We start from the raw sequence: 702 nt of genomic DNA, 5'->3' as shown, positions 1-702 counted from the left end.
ACAAGGAAACAAGTAATGTTATCTGTTAGAAGTATTGTTATAACAATTATCTCTTCTATTAAGAAACAAAGCAAATGAAAGAGAGATAATGTTATCTAAGCCATTATCAAAAACATATTGCTTGTTTCTTCGACTTTATGTTATAACAAAAGTAAAGATTTCATAAAGGAGTAAAAGTATGAACCCTAGCATCGAGTAGATTTGCGTAAGATAAAAACTCCCTAGTATGGATTTTTCAGAAGGTAGAGAACTGGAAATTTTAAAACTGACAGCGAATAAATGAATCACACTATGTTAAATAAAGATGCAATTGTAGAACATCAGTTAAGGACCATTAGGACTATCTTCTAAAAATTAAAATCAATTATGAAGCTTACCCTGAAGTCGGCAAACATGCGAGTTATTATAAAGGAACTCCAATCCTCTTGTGAAATACCATAGCCAATCGGGGGATCTTTCAACTCATCAGGTTTATCTAGCTTGCTGAAAACAAACTTTTGAGTGAGAAAAGCTTTATATTGACACCATTTATTATTTGCTGAATGTAAACATCCTTTCCTCCAAGTTGGGTCAATATTGTACGTCAGTTGTAAAAACACATAAAAAATTTAACAAGCACGTTAAATATAGCATAACCATTCGAGAGCTCATTTAAGTTCTCAAATCATTCTAACTTACATTCACCGATTCCCATATTAACTC

The sequence above is a fragment of the Zingiber officinale genome, chromosome 1B, assembly GCF_018446385.1.
Source record: "Zingiber officinale cultivar Zhangliang chromosome 1B, Zo_v1.1, whole genome shotgun sequence".
NCBI lineage: Eukaryota > Viridiplantae > Streptophyta > Magnoliopsida > Zingiberales > Zingiberaceae > Zingiber > Zingiber officinale.
The sequence above is the reverse complement of the archived record's forward strand: the minus strand, read 5'-3'. Positions refer to the sequence as shown.